Source organism: Seriola aureovittata, chromosome 10, assembly GCF_021018895.1.
Source record: "Seriola aureovittata isolate HTS-2021-v1 ecotype China chromosome 10, ASM2101889v1, whole genome shotgun sequence".
NCBI classification, from domain to species: domain Eukaryota; kingdom Metazoa; phylum Chordata; class Actinopteri; order Carangiformes; family Carangidae; genus Seriola; species Seriola aureovittata.
The window spans coordinates 3,920,206-3,940,271 of NC_079373.1; the positions used below are offsets into that span (position 1 = coordinate 3,920,206).

Below are 20,066 nucleotides of genomic sequence, written 5' to 3' on the forward strand. Positions count from 1 at the left end.
TTACCACTGACCATTTCTCCAATGCATACCTTTGTTCATTGGTTTTTATGACTTGCAGGCAGACGCTGGTTTCAGCTCATTTCACAAAAGTATGAAATTCAACCAGCAGTGACCTAAATGTGCTTTAGATAGATAATCCATCCCAGCGAGCATCTCTTAAGCTTTATTTACCATGCAAAAAAGTTACACATTATTATAGAGGAACACATTGTTGCATAGTAATTGTGTGGTATATGTGAGCTTGGACCTCCTGAAAAGTCTCCCCCTGAACATGTTCAAATACATATCTATATATCTAATATCTGAGATGAGCCACAGCATTGCAATGCAAGAAAAAAATAAATTGACATTGTGCTCTTCATAGCATCTACATGTTCTTATAATTAATCTACTGTACTTGCTTTGATTTTATAACATCAGCCCATATTACCTTGACTGACTCAAAAATCAAGTGACAGTCAGTCCTTGAATGCATCAGCAACAACAGATTTCAAATTGGTCCAAGCTAGACTATAATAAGTAAATATGACTGTGATTGTTTGGGGCAATGAAATATCTATATCAAGCTAATTTTTCTGTCTGCATTAATGTAAATATAATAGAAACAAGTGGCAACTTAGCAGGCAGTCTCAAGTCACTAAATGTCTATATAGTGCCCCCTCCTGGCAGGTATAGGATCTTGCCTCTGTAGATTCACACCAATGTTGGGATTTACAGTAAAACTATATCAGGTGTAATCAATACATTCACACATTGTCATTTCAGACTATCCAAAGATTATAGGTTATAGTGAGAAAATACCCTCACGTCTGTTCCAGTCATATTTAAGAAAGTACAAGTAACTTATGCATCTGGTCAATATGCAATACCTAGGCCGGTTAAGTATTAAATTAAAATTACTAATAGATTCAACACGCCAAAAATAATACAATCATTATTTGGTTGGTTGGATCTGAATTTCTGTCATGGATTAGTCAGGCTGGCTACAGTGGTTAGGCTAACAATAGCCATGTTAGCAAAGGCTAGTTCTACTACTAGCTTTGAGTACATTGCACATATCCCAACAACAGAATGGACAAGAAAAACTTATACATTCATTTTGTCAGAACTGATGCAAGCAGGATAAAAAAAACACTGAGGAAATGCACAAATGAAGATGTACATGTGGAGCTTATTCAGTTTAGTGCTTTATTATAAACAAAAAGGAACAAGAGTTAGGGAGTTGTGAGGCAGGCAAGAGTTAAAATGCAAGGAGAGCAGTCTCAGCAGGCAAACAAGTCCAGTGAGAAATGGCAAAATAAATCCAAAAATTACATAAAAAACATGCAACAACGGTCAACATACAAGTAAGACAGGTAAACATGAGGCACACAGTAACTTAACATAAAATTCTGGCAACTGAAAAGCAGAAAACAAAAGGCTATAAATGCACTAGGAACTAAATACCTAATGATACACATAGAGCAGAAAAATGCCATGTTGCGCTAACATTGTCAATAAAGACAAAAAAATATAAAGTTATGACAACACTCAAAAAAATTTGGCCACTGGCATTTGCATCAGGAGGCAGCTCTGGTGTAGCTTACTAATTTAAAGCAGCACCTGCCATTAGTGATGTGAGTGTATGTGTCGGTGTAAAACAAACACCAAACCACAATAGGGATCAACATATTATGTTGAACCACACTTTTCATTCTTGGCGTCACTCTTAGAAAGTAGAAGGTAAATCAAAAAATTTAATGCAGTTGTAGAAAATTAGCAACCCTCAATGAAAGCTATAGTTTCCCCTTTTATAGTTTGCATGAAAATATTTTCATATTTTTTCACTAATCTGCTGTAGGTAACAATGTAAATACAAAGGTTGTGTAAATCCTAATAAATGTGACCTTGTAACATCTAATTATTACTGATGATTTGCACCTCAAACACGAATAGGTGTGAGTCTAAAAAAAAGAAAGTATTAGCAACAATAACAACAACAACAACAACAACAACAACAACTACTGTACTTTCATTCAACTATAAATTAAACAGGTCACTGTTTGTCCTGTGTGTATAACCAATTATGTTTTGAGTCTCATAGTGCAACACAAAACATATTTTCCTAAATGTCATTTTTTGCCAAGCTGCCAATCTTTCAAGAGAAAGATGATATCTGTCCTTGGACACAAAATTCAACCAGTTTTATTCATCTGTTTATTATTTATTATACTCAAAAATAAAATATTCTACAGAAAAAAATTACAAACATATGTATGTATGTATGTATGGAACAAAGAAAAAACAATTGAATATGTGAATACTTAATGGTGAAATTCTCTGCACATTGAAATGTAGTATTTAGTACTTACACCAAGATCTCCTACTGCACTGAAGTGATGTTCCTCATATAAGTCGCTTTGGATAAAAGTATGTGCCAAATGATTAATGTAAGATGTAAATGAAATATTTTATTTTGAAAACCATCTACTTGATCCAGACATTCAAAAAATATCAAGTGTCCAGTATTAAAAAAGCAAAACAATAAAATTTAACAAGCTGAAATTTGAGGATCTAAAGATTACAATCAGCCAGTTACTCAGATTATATTCATACACAAAAAATCAAGATGAAAAATTATAAAATTAAAATAAACTAGAATCCAGGCTCTCAAATCTTAAGATTTTAAAAGTAAATGATAAAAAATAATGCTATAAATTTAGTGGTATTTAACTTATATGATTAAGTGTTCAGTTGCTCATAAAATTCAAATCACAATGGTCTGTTCTTGCTTCTGTAAATGTGTAAAACCACCAATGTCTTTCTTCACATCCCACAACACTGAAACAAACTGTGCTTTTAGAAAGATGAAGAATTTTCACTATATCTGTTAGAAGTCAAAAAAGATTGAACAATACTCATTTTCTAACACCATCTACAAAGGCAAGCACCAGCTTCTTCCAGCACAAACAATGTGTGTTTGATCTCTGTCCTTCAGGTTTTATTTTCAGAAAAATAGAACGTGGTTGAAAACCTGTTCACTGACCATGAAGTTCTGCATATAAAACCATGCAAAATGTTGCAAAACGCAGATGTAGCAGTAGATCGCCACGGAGGAAATTTGACCAAAGAATTTCAAGTTGTGTCAAGTTTAATTGTATGTTCTTGAAGCAGACAAACAAGCAAACCAAACAAATAGGACAATAACACTCCAGCTCCCACTAAGAGCAGGACAGATGTTCAACCATTCCTCTTTAATTTCCTCTTCATATCAAAGCTGCTGCACTTGAATTAAGCTAATGCTTACAGAAGTATTGTAACAGCAGGGACTCTGTGTTGGCGCGTGGCGTTACATGGTGTGATCTGAATGATTTAGGACGCTTACATTTTAAAACAGCTGCAGCACATTTTCGGATACCCCATACACGACAACACCCAGAGCCCTTCACGCCTTCAGCACGAGCATCTCGGAGTCTGCCATTAATCTGTTTTTCATTCCAAATTAGAATGAATATCGCACGAGGACATGACAGCATGGAGAATATATGTAATCTACATTTTAAGGAGCTTGAAAGCTAATTATAATTGCAAATTGGCAACTTGACTCCTGGCCCTCTTTTCGGCACAGACCCAGTTTGAAGTGATCATTAAAGGCTACATCCACTGAAAATTCGCAATCCTCAGATCCTCTTAGTGAGGGCAGCTTCGCGCTCTTTTTGATGTCTGCATCTTATACAGTGTAGTATTTTAAATTTACCGTCTTCATATGAAAGGATCAGAAGAAGTGTTTGTTCAATTAGTGTGAAAAATGTTAAATATCCTTATTGCGTGATAGCTCTCCACCTCTTTTGGGCCTTTGCGTGTATGTTGTTTTCTCCAAGTTCCCAGACTTCTTGATTTCACATGTTCTGTGACAGTTTATGTGTTGTATCACACAGATAAATGCCTCTAAATTTAGCATACTAAGTGTGGACTGCATTGTGCAGCTGTGGCGTGATGCATTGCCTCTTTAAGACAGACAATCCAAATTAAGAGGCAGTGGGTGCAGACACACTCTGTTTGTGACACCTTGTGGTGGAGAGTGAGGGGGTGGCAGAGATGGAGAGAGAGGGGGCACCAGTGGATAGAGAGAGAGAGAGAGAGAGAGAGAGATCAAAGCAAAGGAAGAGACAGAGGAGGAGTAACGCGGATGAGAGATAGCAGCTCTGCAGTGAGAGCGAGCGCCCTGCCTCCCTTTGCAACGAGTGTTTACTCCACTTTCCCTGAGAGCTGGTTATCTTCCCTCTGCGTGAGTCATGGAAGTGATTTAGGTGAGTGGAGCGGTGCGGAGCAGCAGCAGAAAGCAACAGATCTGTTTGTGTGTCTGCGCCGTGGGCAGGTAAGCTCGCTCTGCTTCTCTCTGAGTGTAATTTTTACTGTTTTCTGCTTTTATCTGCTTCTTCTTTTCTGTCTCCTGCGAAGAGGAGCAAACAACTTCTAAAGAGTTTGGGTCTTGTTCAGATTGCCTCTTCTTCTCCTTTCTCCCAAAACCCCCTCTAATAGACTTCGTTCTCCCCATTTCTGCTCTCAGTCGAAGGATAGTTTGTGCTTGTGCAGGCTGTACAGGAGGACTGTGTAAAAGTGTGAAAGGTGTGCTGAGCAGCGTTTAGTGGCTCTGTATTGACAGAGAGACTGTGGGTTGGAAGAGGATGAGAGGGAGATGAGGCAAATCTCTGCTTGAGGGACCAGGAAGGGAACAGCATCAGCGATAATGATCCCAATCTGCACAACAGAAAAAAGAAAATCCTGCACAGATAAGCCGTAGCAGATTTTACACTGCAGTTTTTTTTTTTTTGGTTTTCTAACACAGCCAAAGGTTAAATGTGTGTATCGTGATGAACAGGGAGTCAGATCTTTCCCTGGTCATCACTTCACGCTGACTGAGGCATGTGGTCTGAAGTGTAGACAGCAGGTGATGAGAGCTCCGTGGCTCAGCCCTCCTGAGTGACAGCTGAGCTCTATCACAGCTTTCATCATGACTCAAGCTGGTAAACTGCAGCTCAGTTTGTGACACAAATCCCCGACCCCTCAGCTATGTGGGAATAACCTGCCTTCATTTAACGGCTGGATTAGAGTGATTTACTGTTGCTCCCCATCAGCCCGGGTGTGTTTGTGTGGGGTTTGACCTATAATGGCACCTAATGGCATAATATGTTATTTCCAAGAGGACACTGTCAAACGGGACACTGTCGCCGCCACATCCAGTTGTAATATGGCAGTTGTTATAAATGTTAGCTCTCCTCATGACCCCCATCAAAACTACTACTGGCAGAGGTGCTGGACAAGAATTAATGGACCCTTAAAATTAGAAATTACATTTATTGCGGGCTGGATTTACCGTCAGCAAGGACCTCCATCACTCTCTCTCTGTAAAGGACAACTCCTGAGGATATTTTTATCTTTGTTGGCCGGCCCACAGTATAGTCCTCAACACAGGCCTTGATTGACTGTACAAAATATTAGGGTCATCTCCGTGGAATTGATCCTCAGCCCCTTTTTCCACCTTCCTGTTGTGTCAGAGCTTAAAAATCATTGATTCGTCTGCTTCTCTTTACCTGCACCCCCTCTGCTGTGATAGGTATAGATTTAATATGAAGAATCAATAAAGGAAAAAGGCTTTTACCGGGATCGACCTTATCCGTGTTCTTCTTGGAAAGAGAAAAGTGTCTGGGGCGTGTTTTTAATTCAACTTGGTGATGTTTTCCTTCTCCGTGTGAGCTGCCTACGACTTTTCTTAATCACCTCCTTTTGAATGTGAGACTTCGTATAACAGTTTGAGTATTACAGCTGGGTGAAATAGCTCACGCTCGAGGATCAATAAACAGGCAGAAACAATGTGTGGGGAAGGCGATACAGCTGGTAAACAAATTTAACAACTTGTGCCGATGCACGTAGACTTAAGAATCATCATCATTTTGTCAAGTGAGCACAAAACTAAACTGCGAAAAACAAGATTTTAGACTGTGCTTCTTAAGTTCTTAAAACCAGCTCGCACTGTTTACTCCAGAGATCTGACAGATGTGACGATTACAAGCAAAAGAAGCAGTACTACTCACTTAAATGCTCTTGTGGGTGCAAGAACAGGATTCTGGCTTCACATGCTCTGAGGATTTGTTCTGTGCTTTTAAATCTGTGTTTTTTCAAATCCTAAAAATTATGTTTATATAGGGATGCACAGTTCTGATAGGCTGGATCGGGGTTGGTACCCATATTGACCTTATTAAATGAGATTGGGTATCGGCCATGATGCGACCAATGCACATTAAATACGGTTCCTTTGTCATTGTCATTATGAAATTATAATTTTTTTCTGCTATTAGTTCAGTCTTGATGGTTGACCAACTTTTTTTTTTAGCACCACTGACATCCCTGCTCTCTTTTTACCCCAAATAAAAATGATTCAAATGACTTCTATACAGTAAGATGTACAGATTTTACATTTGGCAAGAGAGAGCACTGGTATTGGATCTGTCCTGTGTTGTGGAAAATGCCCTGAGTAGAGATATCTGAACTGGTATGAGGCCAGAAAAAGTTGGACTGTTTTAAGAGAAACTTAAGAAGATCAATACTTTAAAAAAAAAAAAAAATCAACATTATAAGAAATGTTTTATCATCAACCTAAATGCAAAGTTGTAAATGTTCATAATGAACATATCTGCAAAACATTCACAGACATTGCACTTTATTGATTTTCCTATATCCAGTTGTAGCAACTAAAGATAATTCATGTTTATTAATATTTTCTGGGCATTTTACTTCCCCTTATCAGTGAAGTGACAATAGATATGAAAGAAAATGAAGGGAGACAGATACAAACATTAGGGATGGTGCCGTTCACATTCGGCCCATGATTAACATTTTTATGGTATATTATGTTGAGGGACTAAAGGGAAAACCTGTGGTAACTCAAAAGCAGTGTTTTACTTCCCTCTCTGGCTGTAAGTGTCGCGTGTGTTGCAGCAGCATCACTGCTGTGTGCGATCGGTGGGTGTGGTCAGAAGTGTGCTGTGTTGCACCTTTAACCACACCCAACAGCACACCTCTGCATCACTGTAGCAGGGTGACAAGTGGTGAGTTTCCTCGCTGCCACTGAGCATAATCCAGGCAGCCATTACGTTTCCTTCAAACCATATTTAGCAAAAGCAAGGTAGAAGAATACAAATGCCTTCATAAGGAGACAGAGTTGTAGACTGAGTTCTTTGGTGTAACTGAACCTCCAGAAAAATCATGTTTTTCAAATTGAAAGATTCACGATTGAGTCATGGAATATCAATAAATGTATAACTATTATGTTCATCCTGGTTAGTGTCAACTAAGTGTGTCAAAATACATTAATACAACATAATATATACTGTAGATATTTAAATATTATGTATAAACCAACATTCGAAGCTCACAAATACCTGAATAAAATAAAATGCCCATCAACATTGGAACAATGGAGAGTGTGTTTTCTTTTTTTTGGCCTTCAGTCGTCCCCTTTTCAGCTTTCCCTTCAACAAAACTAAGTGTGAAAAATATGGAAGGTGGGTGGACTGCCTACTTTAAAACAAGCGGGCAAAGTCTACACAGCCATCTGCTCGCACCAGAATTTCATTTTAATCAAGGCCGCAACTTCATTCCTGCAATTTAGCATCTTGTATTAAGAGGGAGCAGAACACACAGAACAACATATCAGTTCTATCAAATCCAAGTTGAAATCCAAGTGTGGCTTCGGTGCCATAAACAGATGCTGCATTTGACAAATCACACCGAGGTTTGCTGCAGGTTGCTCGGCGTCAAACCTCCTGAGCAACTTATTTCCTGTTCCTGGTCTTATTAGATTAGAGAAGAGAAGAGTTTTCTAAAGCATAATCACATACTGTTATTAAAAGTTTTGTTTTCAACATGATACATACTATATATTGAAAGACAATGATTGACAGCACCAAACTAAATCAAATGAAAATTCAACAGTTTTCATTTGTCACAAGGTTAAAGAAGATCAATAGTGAAGTGCAGGTTGGCATATTCAAATGCACAATATACAAATGTACAAATGTGCCATTGGAGCCGTGCTAAAAAGCTCTAGTGTGTAATAAGGAATAATAATTACCTTAGGAGTAATTAGAGTAAAAAAAAAAAAGAAAATTACAAGATCAAAATTTAAAGATTTAAAAAAAAATTAAATTACATATATAATATATATAATAAAATTGCATATATACCTGGTGTTTAGGTGTGCTGTGCAACTTTTCAGTGAATATAAATGTAAAATGTGCAAATGTACTAGTTGTAAGTCACATTATACAACAACGTTTTGTTCACTTTTAAATGGAAACATTTTTTCGATAATGGAAAGTAGCTCGGATTTGGAACTGATGAGAGGACTGTTTAGGAGCTGGTCGATAATGAGCTGTTTGTTTCAGTCTGAACTTCAGATGAAGGAAAAGAACATTTTCACCGGAGGTTGGTCTGTTTGTGAGAGTCTTATGCTTAAGTCTGACTGAACACGCAGTCTTCTGTCTAAAATGGCCAGACAGTTCATTAGAACATGTGTGGGTGAAAATGCATCGCAGCCTTTTGAATAATAAAACAAAATGAATCACTGTGTATTATTATTTCTTTTTCTTTTCAGGCTGTGTCGTCTGATGATTAAGGATCCATGCCAATCTACAGAGCGAACAGAAGAAACTTAGTCCCAAACAACACACAACCCGACCACCATCCATCAGCAGCAGCAGGCAGGTAAGAGATTTAGATTTTCAGAGACTATTTTAAAAGTGCTTCACTGTTCAGATTATGAAGCACTTTCTCACACGGCTGTCAAATCAGTTGTTATTCCTGGTACCAGGACAGCAGTAGCACCAGTCCGTAATAATTCTACCCAAATTCAACACTTCTTAGCTTTTATTTTATCTATGAACACCCTATTGTACTGAAATTGTGACCCGTTATTCTGACCTAACTGAGGTAAGAAGGTCACATTTAAGAACAACAGTAAATGCATCTCAGAGTTTCTTGGAAAAATTAGACAAATCATTTTTGTAAAGTTCATAAAATAAATTAATCAGAATAACCCTGTTTTTCTAAATGACAGTAGTTTTAACAATTAAAAAGTTTCCCATGGTTTTGGACGTTGATCTGCTGTGGAGAGACCCCAGTGTATGTGCGCATAAGAGATTCATCTAAGCAGCTGCTCCTGGCTCAGGGCAGCATGTGTTCACAAACCAGACCGTCCAGGAAGAGTAGGAACAATCTCCGCTCCTTTCTTGATAAACATCCCCAGATGTTTTTACTGCAACCAACGGGAGATATTTTCACAAACATAAACAATAATTGATACTGGTGGAGGAACACAGTTGTTGCAGAGGCTATTAAATCCATTTAGAGAGCGGCGACGATGACGTGCCGTTTAGCAAAACTCTGAATCCCCAGAAGACTGAAAACAAGAAGAGACTGATTCTACATTAATATTCACACGATGTTAAAAACAAATTGCAATCTTGGATAGTTACACACTGTGACTTCTCAGTCTGCCATTTTTAGGTCTTACCCTATCAGTTCTTCTTCTTCTTACTTCAGTAAATGGTCTCCTACATTTCCCAGCATTCATTTAGACTCTCTGAAGGATGAGTGATCATGTGGTAGGCTAAGAGAGTTAAAATTAGCCTCTTTTGGGATGGTTCAACGGGCATGACCATTAAAAGTCTGATGAAAAGTGAACAGACACATCAAACGAAACCTGACATGACACTTCCTCTGGTTTCCTCAGGTTTCCTTTTCCCTTTCTCCTCTATATTCTGAAAAAACTACACTGTCAGACAACAATACACTGCACTACACTAAAAGCCATTTTCATACCTCCACGCCGGCAACAGCCAGAGCCAGAGGCAAATTGTTTTTGGGTTGTCTGTCCATCCATCCGCCCCATTCTCATGGACACAATATATCAGTAACACCTTGAGGGAACTTCTTCAAATTTGGATCAGATTAGATTTTGGTGGACAAAAGTCAAAAGTCAAGGTTAGTGTGACCTCACAAAAGACTTTTTATCCATTACTCAAGACTACACACAGCGATTATAACTTTCACCCACAATTTCACACAAGAGTCATCTTTTATGACTGGATAAACAGGGATGTAATCTGAAACTAGTCTGAGTGGAGGAGACGTACAACCGCGAGGTGGTAATTCTTGTTTCTTGTAAACAATGTTGCTCCATTAAAATGAAAAGATTAAAATTCACACTAAGTTGTTCCATATTGATGGTTTAAACACACACACACACACACACACACACACACACACACACATATACACACACACATACACGCACACACACACACATACACACACACATACACACACATATACACACACATACACACACAGATTTAGTCCTCATTTCAGCCTCCTCCTAGCTGAGTGTTATTTTCCCTCGGTATCTACCAGGTGAGCACCTCTGAATGTACTCAGTATTTTAACTGTGTTGATGCTACGTCTGTATTATTTTTGCAGCAAATTATCAAAAATCTACCAACTCATATGTATGTTGTATTACGACAGTAGACATGAAAAATAACATGACAGACAATAGAAGACTTTAAAACAATTATTGACACTAACAGAAACTAAGAGTTGTGTAACTCAATCAAACTGCAGCAAGGAGTCTCTCCAGAGTCCACAGTTAGCAGGCACTCAGTCTACTGTCTGACTGTTGTACATGATCAAATTTGGCGAGGCCTCAAAGCTCCCAGACGGTCTTCTCTGCATTCTTCAGTGCACGAGCTGCAGTTAGATGTGTACGGGAAGAGTGTGCACGAGAGCTGGTAACAGCAGCAGTCGGGCTGAGTCCAGTATATGGGTTTGTAGGACTGAACGCTGTCAGCAGTGAGCACATACATCTGGCTCCAAGGGGAAAGATCGTGTCAGTCAGTCACTACCTACACTGCTTACAGCTAAACTTCGTCACACAATACTCAAGTGAGTTTTAACACAGTTTAAGGTTATAATGCTTTCATTAGCAGTTTGAAGTTAGTTTGGTAACATGTGAAAGCTGAGTAGACAGGAGAAGGCAAGAGCTCTTGTCAGTATCAGACTTTAGAGTGTGAGCATGCTGCGATTTCCTGGAGGCAGTGTAAACTCGATTCGTATCAACTCAGGAAAATATCAGTGCACAATATGTGTTGAGGCATGTTGTTGCAATCTATGCAGAGCTATTCCTGAAAACTCCCCGTTCATTATTCAGCCGCACATGAAAAGCTTAGTTCCAAAACAAGAGCCACCTATGCTCCAGTGCACAAGCATAGCCAAGGATAAAAAAAAAAAAACACATATTTTCCAACATAGAGTGCTCGCACAAAGAAAAGCTTCCTGCCCTTCTACTCTACTATTCTCTTACCCTTGACTCCTTGAGAGCTTCCTCAGCAAAACAGCCTTTAAAGAGAATTTAATCAGAGACCCATACTGCTCTTAGCTGCATAGAAAATGACTGACGGCACACAAACAAATCCTGTTACATATTACAGAATATTAAAACACCTGAAACCTTGAATCTTAAAGGATATGACTGGTGATATTATATGTTTTTATTTTAGTCAACAAATCCCATCACTAACAAGTATTGTCTGTGTATCCAAAGCCTGATGTATCGATCTCCTTTGAGCCATTCCCAGTTTACATGAAAGCTTATCGGTTACCAGGAGCCAGTAGGTCAACATTTTCACAGATATTGAAGATGTTGATTTCAAAGTTGATATCTGTGTAAGTTTACAACAGCCTTTATAATCTCATCTCATTTTTCATGAATGTACATTCGGTAGGAGGCCACACAACTATATAGGAAGATGACATAACCATTCTTAAACCCACCTAAAAAAAAAAAAAAGGTTGTTCATACTGTAAATATCAACAACTCGTTGATACTTTACCTGCTGCAGGGATCTGTGTTTGTCATTTTTGTCTGATAGGGTAAATCCAAAATCTAACTTATGGGATCAACTATATTTTAGAGACACTGAAAGAAGAACTCCAGTACGGCTGCAATTGCTTCTGGTAAAATTAATCAGAAAATAATGAAAAAAGTTCTGTCACACGTTTTGAGATGCAGGTGATGTCTTCAGAATTCATGTGTTTTCCACCTGTCAGTCCAAAAACCGAAATATTTTATTTGCAGCGACAATAGAATATTTAAATAATTAATCCATTATCAAAATGTATGCCAAATAATTTCCTGTAATTGAGTAATGGATTAAACCACCAATAATTCCATCACTAACTCAATGTCTTTATGTATTTCAGTGTCAAATTCACTGTCTTCCTGCTAGTTGTACATTTGTTTACAAGGCCGTGATTTCAAACTCTGCTCAGAGTCTGAGTGAACTTTTATCTTGAAGTGCAGGATGAGGGTTAAAGGAAGGCAAAGCATCTTAAGCAGTGTGTCTGTTGTCTCCTGCAGATTAGCTTTTTATTTTCACTTGTGTTTCAAAGGCGTTTGATCTGCTTTCCTCTAACTTTTGACAATTTAGGAGAGGAAGGCCTACAGCAGTCCCACAAGGCTTAATTATCCCTCAGACTTATAACAACCTGGTAAGAGGGGAGGCCGGGAAGAGAACAGGAGCTAAGGGGAGATAGAGATGGTAGGATTAATATAGATTGTCTGATATTACCTGGCCTCTGATCAAAAGACTGTGTTGGCAGGCGGAGCACATAATCCTCTTGATTTCTCCTGTTGATGCCAAAAACCGCTGGTGCTGTGAAGCTCAATGGGCAGAGCAAGATATCACTGACCACTCTTCCCCCAATGGAAACACTCATTCCACTGTAAATACACATCTGAAGGCTGAATCACATTTAAAATTTCATCAAATAGGACAGGTTATTGCACCAACCTCACAGGTCCGGGGCAGGGTGAATTTTTACAGCAGTGATACTTTTACATTTTTTTAATATTGACTAATTTTCTCCGAGCCTTGTGTTACTTTTAAAAACAGGTCTATTCTTACATTCCTCTCAATATCAGTTAGTTAGTCCACAGGGACGCCCATTCAGGACACATGGTCTTCTTTCATCATCTCTTTCTCTTCTGAAGTCTGCGTCTCGGCTGCGATGAGCCTGCTCACAGTTCTCAGAAATGTTATTAGGATTTTTGCTCAAGGACATTTGAACTGTTTTCTGAAAAAGGAAGAAACATGATGGTTTACAGAGAGAGGTGCTCCAAAGAAATTAACATCATTTTGCAGGAGTATTTCTATCATGATAATGTTTTTGTTTCTTTTTTCTTTTTTTAAATAAAAATTCCAAAATGTGGTGTATCTAATCAACACTCGGTCAAAACCTAGTGTGTGTCTGGGGCGTGTAAGGTCAATGTGCGAAATTCAGGATGTAGTTGGAAACAGTTGTGGAACCAATGTGAATAAACGCTTCCAATAGGAAGTAGCTGCTGGATTAGGATATTCATGACATCATCACGGCATCTTTGCATTTAGTCTAGTGTCAGCTGGTTTCAGCTCTATCTGTTTGCTTCTCTCCTTCTCTCTGCGCTCACTATACAGTATTTTAATACAGCTGAATTCACAATAAAGCTGTTTTCATTTACATGTGTTTATGCTTCTGTTGTCAGACAACGGAACAAGTTTGAATTAGTGACTGAAATGCGGCCCAAGGCTACACGTGGGTTTGCATGAGATACTTATGTGTTAGTGTATTACCTGCAGTAGGTCTGGGTCGGCACGCTCCTAGTGTGGAGAAGCAGACGTGGGTAAAGGCAACACAGAGAGAGGAACATACACATGATGGTCAGTGTTTCCCTCTCTGTCTTTATTGAGAGCACACTTAAACCTTGTTAAAGCCAGAGACTAAAAAGCATCTCAGAAGGGAAGGCCTTCAAAACCCAACTGTTCTCACAATGGGAAGCTCACTGTTTTTGTTTTGTTTTCCTTTTTTTGCACAGTTGTCTGCTGCTGCACAGTTTTAATCAATAGTAATAAGGTCAATAAAACCTGATAGAAAGTGTGATTTGCAATGTTCCTGGGTTTTTAAAAGCCCAACAACAGTCACATTGGACTGTTTAAACCTGACTGTAGAGTGGGTAAAACTATCTGGGTGCTTTGTACAGGACTGTAATTCAGAGGGGGGGGGCGTCAGTTTTACAAGCAAAGTGACAAATGCAGATACTTTTGCACTTCTCACTTTCATATTTTTCATGCACCTCACTTTATTCCCTATACCACAGTCCATATTTCATTTCAAATTTGATATCCAATTTCACAACTATCATAAATGGCTTTGAATATATTTAAAATGTTATTTTATTTATTGTTTTATTTCATTATTTAGAATTTATTATATATTACTTTTGCTCAGTTTTTCCTCTTATTCCTCTGTGTTGCATTTGTGGAGCAAAGGCAGAGACACACTCTATGTGCTCGCATAATAAAAAACAAATTCGGATTCTGGCTTGAAAAGCAGCAAGTTTATCCTCTAACAGAGATGTCATAAAGCTAAGCTGCTTAACACAGAAAAAGCAGTTACTTAGGTTTGCACTTGACAGCACTAATCTGGTCCCAAAAAGAAATCTACTTATAATTTTGTGATATAAAAAATAATGTTATTATATAATCATAATTGATATTTGTGATGTTTGGATAAGTGTCTATTGTTGAATTGCCTCAGACCACAGGAAACAGTCACTGCTACAGTGTGATCTTCCTCCTCCCTGAAGGTTAACTTTTAGAGACAATATCAAATGACGATATATGATATCAGATGTGGGAAGAGGTGAAACGAGTGTCTATGTCTAATGATTCAAATATCCGCTCTCACCTCTGTTTGCAAAAGTAATTATGACAAAGTCACGCGAGGCTGGAGGAGGGCACATGGACGAGTACCAACATCAGAGAAACACACCGTCACCACATCTGACTGAGGAGGAGACAGTCAGACACAGAGCTGCTCAAACTCAAGTCACTGTTGTTTTCACTTCTTTTTTTAAATGTGATAATTAGTGATGCTTAAAGTCAGAATAGAAGTATGTATTAAAGCATTCTCCCCCCGACCATAATGCTGTTTAAACAGTGTGTTGGAGCAGAGCAAAGCACAAGGAGTGAGCATGTAACAGTGCAAACTAATGGGCTATTGGTTAGATAGGGAAAAGCTGTTTTATAATGGAGGAGCAGAGACGGTTGTTCAGTAACCTGCATTATTTTTATTGATTATTTAATGAAATCACACAAACAGAGAGTGAGCTCCTTGTGTAGGCATAAAAGAAATAAAGAAGTATTCAGCCATTTCTTATTTTTATTTGAGTTTTTACCACCCACTGCTCCACCTGTAGACACCAGCACCATGTGGAACACATATAAACATGGGTCTTATTTATAATATATTCATCTTTTCATATTCAGATACAAAAAGAGTAGGCTATACAACAGAAAGTGAAGTGGTGTCTCCATAATGTCAAAGCAGTCTGGCATTGTAATAAATCTATGAAAACTCTGTTAACAAATACGTTGCCAAGGTCCTCCATCATAAAATGGAAAGAGTTGGTTAAGCAGGCCGTTGAAGGTAAAAGTATCAATGCGAGCTATGACGGACGTTTCATTTCCTTGAAAAACAATTTGTAAAGCATAATATCGTCGTGAGTTTGTAAGATAGCGCTATATAGGCTAATGATGTTGAACTAATCCATTGCCGTTGTCGGTAGAGAGGCCGCGGTGTTGAAATTTAGCCACCGAGTAACAGAGTCGGAACAGCACCAGTGTTACAGGTTACACCGGACATTTTATAAGAAAACGTGTCGGCTCAATACGTGTAGATGAGAAGTGTTCCCTCCAGATGCTGCCACCCTCATCAGACAAAGTTTGCAGTCTGATTAATGTGATCAGGTTCACTTTTGGCATTGGGTTTAAATCTGAAATATTACCAGTTAGGATCTTTTGTTTTTTCACTTTGACACCAAATCCTCCAATTTCATGTCCGCCATTGTCTTGTTAGTCAACCCTCCTCTCGTCATGTGATAAAGACTCTAGTCTGTGATGCGACGGAGCAGACACTTTCAGTTTATAATTGTAGCATCCAACTAAGTATTGATAACAAGTGTTTTACAAATTAGAGTTTTTTTATTAGATGAACTTGGGGTTTTACGAGTATCAAAAAAAAAAAGAAAAAAGACGGTGGGGTTGGTGGGCAAGTTATGTAATCAGTCTGTGCCTGAACACTGTGTAACACCAGTAATACTGACTACTGCTGTAGGCTCAGCTATGTCAGCATAGATACATATGCTGAATAAAAACGCCAATGGTTGGTAAACTAGACAGAATATTATAGATAATATGTTTCCACACTTTATTATTGATATGATAGTTTCCATTGCACTAAATCAGTGTGCTAATGTTTTGTTTTGTGCTGGGAGACAGTTATTTATTGATGATAACGGCTCCATTTCTAAGATTACGTTAGCGAGTGTTGCACACTGTTGGCTCTGTAGGGGAGCAGAACAGAGGCCATGACTTAAGGCACTCGGGAACAAGAATAAACATCACATCCTTTGGATTTTCCAGGAAAATTCAGCCTTTACATAGAAATCAGTCCACAGGCTAATATAGTCAAAGCAGAATGTTGAAGACGGTCTCATTCTTTAAGTCATGTTACAATAACACATTGTTACACGCATTGTGCTGTGTTCTCTTCCCTTTGGTCCATGGTGTGAGAGAACTTTTGACCATCAGCTGAAGAATTAATGTACCCTGGCCGATATGTGCGGCACTTTAATCCTAATATGATAAAAAAAGAGATGAACATTACTGCCAGAAAATAATACCCACAAAACAAAGTAACAGTCAAATTGTCTCAACATTAATACATATAAGTAAATAATAAGCAGTAATGATACTGTTCAAAATGAGTAACAACCACATTAGCCTCTGAACAGTTCAGTAATCACTTACTGTGCCATTTTGAGCCAGAAGGACAATCAGATGGGAGTTTATCAGACCTCCATTTATATCAACAACCTGGTGAACTGTGAAGAGCACACCAGTCAAATTCCCAACACATGCTCTGTACTGCGCTGGTGATGGTGATTCAGATCAGGGATTATTTCACTAATTAGCAGGGATATGCTCCCCTTCTTTGACACAAACTGAAGCCCTTCACTGATTGGATCGGATAAGCGTTTGACATTCAGAGCGTGCTTTTACCCCTCCCTTTGTAAATCCCAGAGAGGATTTCATCACAGACTGCCTGCCTGCGACTGAGCTCTCAAATTCTGTTTTCTTCTTCTCCATTCTCACCCTGCAGTTGTGCTATGCTGTAGCATTGTAGTTTTGGTTCGACTGTTGTTATGCTACAGTGTCATCATCCTTCTGTCTTCCATTGGAATACTGAGCAGTATGGGTGGGATTTTCATGCTTGTTCTTCATTTGTGATTCAGATTTAGTTCAGTGGATCTTGGTAGTAGTGCGATAGGTTTTCAGAGGTGGTGCAACGTCTCACCAACTTTACACAAAGTAGACTAAAGCAGCGTTCACACCACAAAATGAACTTCACTCATGCATGCAAGATAGGCGGAGCCAAAAACTGATATCACTCGTCAGTCACAATAGATTGCAGAGCGTCTCTCTTTTCTCTTTTTATAATTCTGTTTCCTTCCCCCTGGCGTTTTGTTCACTGTTGCACAGTTTGATCAGTAAACCTACACGTTAGCTTAGGTTGGTCGCTATGGGACAATAACTTCTCAATGTTTATACAAAAGACGTATTTGTGCCCTCAACTCCTGTCTCAGAACTGTCTTTAAACCGTTGCTTTAATTGTGGAACAACACAGCTAATAAGCCATGAGAGCTTCCTCCACTTCAGGCCTTTCAAATGTCAACACTGTCAAGACAGCCTGATATTGGTCAACAGTGTGAATTTGCATGCCAAGGTTGATCAGAGTTGAGGTCGATGTGAAAGAGCAGATCAACTTATCGTGTTTCCCTTTGAATCAACTCAATTCCCTGTAAAATGATGTCGTTTTAAATGCTAATGTGTTCAGCAATATATACAAATCACAGGTGTCCAGTGTGACTTGCAGCCTATTGAAACATCTGGGGCAGCTGTTTGATTCATATAGCAGCTGACCCAATGAGCTTTATTCAAGGAAGAGATGTAATGTTTCACAGTAGAAAAACCACAGGTGTGAATAATGACTTCATGATGGCTGAATTCCCTTTAGTTGCTTCAGGCTCAGGGTCCTGGTATGGTGCATGCTGGCTCACTGTCACGTTATGCTCTATTTTCTTAGCAGCTCTGACTTGTTCATCACAGCACTACAGAATGATCAACAAGGATCAGTCCTCCAAATTAAACCACAAAATACGTTGTTTGTCCCTGCTTGTGTTTTCTGATCTGATGCTGCAATCATCACAAATCCTTTTTATGATGTGACAACACTACGGTAAAGGTTTGGCTCAGTTTAGGCACAAAAAAGACTTGGTTAGATTTAGCAGAATATTGGGGTTTGGATTATAATTACGACTTTGTTAAGGTTAAGAAACCCCTGTCGTCATGGTTACAATAATGAATATAGGGTCAAGGTTAGAAAATGTTGAATCTGAAAGTGATCCAGCCGATATGATGAGGACAGCAGTTCAGTTGCATATGAACCTAATTACTACAATGTTGTTGTTGTAGAAATTATATAGATATACTGTACATTATTTACCCTTAACATAATACACTGTTTAACAACAGTCCATCATGTGTTGCTGTGAACTATCACAACCCCTACATGGACCTGCTTCAGGACCACCTCCTGGTGATAGATTTGGAAATGTTTGAAGTTACAAGTCTACAAGGAGCGCATGAATGCGTTTCTGAAGCTGTTTCATTTGGTCCTCAGTTTCCATTAGGAACACAGCTCTCAGGGGCTGCGTCCTTCTGAGGATTCAGTCTCTGAACTGGTGCACAGTTAAAGCTGTCAGTAAACAGCACACAGCATCTCTAATGTTTACCTTCCCAGCCACTCTGTGATGTTTTATACCAAAGAGATTAGGGAGGAAGAAGGTCAAAGGTGAAGCTTTCGGGGGATTGAGTGTTCATTTTTTGGAGATGATGTGGATTCCACTTTACAGTTTCAAGTGGATTTAGGAAACAATTTTGTGTCAGTGATTTTACCCTACACGATAATTTTTCTTGGGCAAACGTTTCTATCTGTGAGTAGGTGGAATAATATGCATTATCCCAGACCCACTTTGTAATTCAGACTGAATAGACAGCTGAATTTTTAGATTTTGTCCTGTACAGTTTTAATGTGGCGATGACAGCAGCCTTTGAAAGCTGACAAAATATGCTGATTTCTCCTACCACTCCTTTGCAAACATAACTAAACTCAACAAAACTGTACAAAGAAAAGTAAAACATAAAAGCAAACACAACTACACAGTCTCAAATAGACCTATTACAGCAACAGTTTTCCTCTGTCAGCTGTAGCAGGCATGCATAATATAAAGTCAATTCTACTTAAAGCGAAAGGCACTATAGGTCTGGTAAGTGTGATTTTATTTTGCGAGCTTTGCTCAACATTTTCTTTGAGTTATCTTTTGTAAAATGATGCAGAGTTTGAAGCTGCAATTTTGAAAGTGTCCCAGCAGGCAGCTACATACAGCTCCTCAAGTCTTAATAAGCTGAGCCTGTCTCCTCTGAAGGTGGCAGGCTTGCCAGACGTTCCCGCCTTTGGAGGACTCGGATTCAAAGTTTCCTGACAGAAACCTTTTGATTACCGTGGATGGCGGCAACATGCGACAAAAAGTATCTGAGAGTTATTTTGAACCAGCACAGAGTTTCTGTCTCATCTCATTCGAGGAACAACTTGAATGTGGAGGAAAAGAAACTACCAACAGACTGCGAAGAGATTATGGTGGGAACTGTCCTCTGTAATTATTGTTCTTGTGCCAGATCTGTTGGTGGGTTGTCTTTAAGCCAAGGTCCCATATAATATTTTAAGAACAGAACCAGATGGGAAATGGGAAAAATGCTAATATGAAAATACAACAAAAGCACATATTGATTAGTATTGGTGTATTGTAG

General features: G+C 38.7%; 1 protein-coding gene across 2 annotated transcripts in view; it reads left to right on the top strand.

Annotated features, from left to right (window-relative positions):
- The window catches only part of LOC130176266 (alpha-1,3-mannosyl-glycoprotein 4-beta-N-acetylglucosaminyltransferase C-like), a 73,421-nt gene that overhangs the window by 25,834 nt on the left and 27,521 nt on the right, over positions 1–20,066 (top strand). The window contains exons 1-2 of one of the 2 annotated variants that reach the window (XM_056387252.1): positions 4,085–4,357; positions 8,636–8,745. The gene's annotated coding sequence lies outside the window, so the exon portion shown is untranslated. Of the gene's footprint in view, positions 1–4,084; positions 4,358–8,635; positions 8,746–20,066 lie in introns of those variants that run through there. The other variant, XM_056387253.1, reaches the window with a different exon arrangement.